At 48.8% G+C, this 2,672-nt stretch overlaps 1 pseudogene; it reads right to left on the bottom strand.

The window, feature by feature from the left end:
- Positions 1 to 461: 461 nt before the first annotated feature.
- LOC134946121 (5S ribosomal RNA) lies at positions 462 to 580 on the bottom strand (annotated as a pseudogene).
- Positions 581 to 2,672: the final 2,092 nt, after the last annotated feature.

Genomic DNA, 2,672 nt, shown 5'->3' with positions numbered 1-2,672 from the left:
CAACTAGCTTACAAACCAAGGTTAAACAGCAGTATATCATTACAGTATCTAACACTAAGATTTACAGTATAAGCATACTCTGTGTAAGGTATAAAAGGTTATTATCTGTGTGTACGCTAGCTGTGTGTTCAGTACACCCAGCGCAGCGTGTGTACGTGACTTGCGTACCACGTGCAAGGTATTCTTACGCAAATAGCGTACGGAGTGCGTAGCACGTGCACGAGGCTCAGCGGCCATTACGGCTTCACGGTATAGATTTAATAGCTTGTGTTGTAGAGTATAAGAATCAGCTTTATCAGTGTACAAGTATAAACATATGTTTAAATTGATCAGCTTCCCTGATTATTCAGAAACAGTGATATCTGAAAACAATTTGCAAATTGTAACCGGGAAAAGATAAAGAGATGATTGTAGAAAGAACGTGGTGATCTTGCTATTGGTGTAAAGTCGAGATAGGTCATAAATTACAACACCGGGTATTCTCTGGGGGTCCCCCACACAGATACTGACCCAGCCCACCACCGTTTTGCTTCCAAGATCGGACGAGATCGGGCTCTGTCGGTGGGGTATGGTAGTAATTCCTGGACACAGGTGTAATCGACTTACCAATGAGAGTGCACCTAAGGAAGATTTGCAAAGAACAGTAAGCAGAAAAGGAGGAAGAGAAAACATATGCGGATCTACTGTCTACGTTAGACACAGGATTACCCGTGAATCATAGATGAGAGTCCGCGGATGTAGGTAGGTAGGAAATAAAAGATAAGTAATGGTAGAGAATTGGGCCAAAGTATGTGCCTGGGAAAAATATGAAGGCACTGGATCAAAATTGGGACTTGCAAGTCTAGACATACATTAACGAAAGTCGTCCTGGTACTCATTTTGGCAATGGGGCCAAGATAATGGTTTAAAGTGAGAAAAGTTTGTTTGTGGAACTCCAGTCCTAGCAAGCACTGGCAGCCATTGACTGGGCATGTTGCCACTTGTACAGTTATGTCTTAGCATTATAAATAGCTGTCACAGCTTGCTGGCGCTTTAAGAACAACAAGTGCCAGTATTCCTTGGCAGCCAAGACTCATAGTTCCATAAATGTACCTATTAGCAAAAGAGAATCTGCTACACTTAGGGGTCAATTGAATTAAGAATGATTTGCCATTGTAATGGCGTGGAAACGCAGCAAATGGACCCACATTTTGCCACCTCGCAGCCAATATGCATTGCTCATGGGTATAATGCCCCAAATTCCTTTCCTAACAATGCAAATTAATGAACTAACAGAGCTGGGGGTTCTGTGCATGATACATGAGCAATCAATCAAAAAGGTTTACCCTACTCCAGCCACAACCCACTCTGATTTACCATTCAAAAAGGGATGTAGTTATGTGACCGTGGGTCAGGAGACCGCCGGTCACAATACCGACCTCGACATCCCACCAGCTCACAAACCCGAAAGTCGGCATGCCGACTAACAGGGACTATTCCCAGGGGTTAAAGTGAGCAGAAACAGGGCAGAACTGCGTTCCGTCAGTTCCACTTGGAGACGGACCGCAGTACCGCCTCCTCCGGCTCACCTAACCTGATGTCCCAGCGCTGCAGGGAGATGCTGGGCACCCACTGAGATTGCGTTACCTGCGGGCGCCCGGCTCTCTCTCCGCAGCGGAAGCCGGAGGCAGGAGCTCACTATGGAGCTCCAGCTTCCGACTCTGTCAATGCGCGCTATGGGAGAGACGTCATGACATCTCTCCCATAGTGACGAGGAGCGGAAGCCGAGAAGACTGCGGTAGGAGCGGGGCTTGGTGAGTATGGTGTCCCCCCCCCCTCCCATATGTGTACTAGCGGCGCATCTACTGGGGGGCAAGCTACTGGGGGCAATCACTGTGGCATTACTGCTGGGGGGCTTTACTGCTGGGGGCAAGCTACAAAGGGGCAAACTACTGGGGGCATTACTACTGGGGACATAACTATAGGGCATTACTACAAGGGGGCTAAACTACTGGCGGATTACTGCTTGGTAACATTACTACTGGGGGCATGACTACAGGGCAAACTACAGGGGGCATTACTATAAGGGGGCAAACTACTGGGGGCATTACCACTGGAAGGCTAAACTAAAGGGGGTGAGTAAACTACTGGGGTCATAAATGCAGGGGCACTACCAGTGGGGGCATAACTACTAAGGCTAAACGACTGGGGGCATTACTACAGGCAACATTACTACTGGGGACAATACTACACAGGGGCATTACCATTAAGGGCATTACTGATGGGGTGCACTACTAATGAGGGCATTGTAAAGGGGGCACTTCATAAGGGGCACCACCCCATGGGACATAAGGGGCACTACTATTGCGGGCATTGCATAAGAGGCACCACTACTGTGGGCATTGTATAAGGGATGCTACTGCTGTGGGCATTACTGTATGTGTATTACGACGTGCTACCAGTGTTCGAAGTGGGCCGGTATGCAACGATATGGTATACCGGCCCTTCTTCGAGCACTGCAGGGCCGACAAAGAAGCTGAGCTCCCGGTCCGCCCTCCGTCCCTCTCATCGCCGCTGCACTGGAAGCTCTGGTTCCAGACTCCCAGCTACAGCGGATCTGGGACCAGGCCGACTTTATTATCCCTGCAGCCGCATCAAGCTCCTGTGACCGCGGCGCTACTAGTTAAAATCTG

The sequence above is a fragment of the Pseudophryne corroboree genome, chromosome 7 (genome assembly GCF_028390025.1).
Source record: "Pseudophryne corroboree isolate aPseCor3 chromosome 7, aPseCor3.hap2, whole genome shotgun sequence".
Lineage (NCBI taxonomy): Eukaryota > Metazoa > Chordata > Amphibia > Anura > Myobatrachidae > Pseudophryne > Pseudophryne corroboree.
The sequence above is the reverse complement of the archived record's forward strand: the minus strand, read 5'-3'. Positions and strand labels throughout refer to the sequence as shown.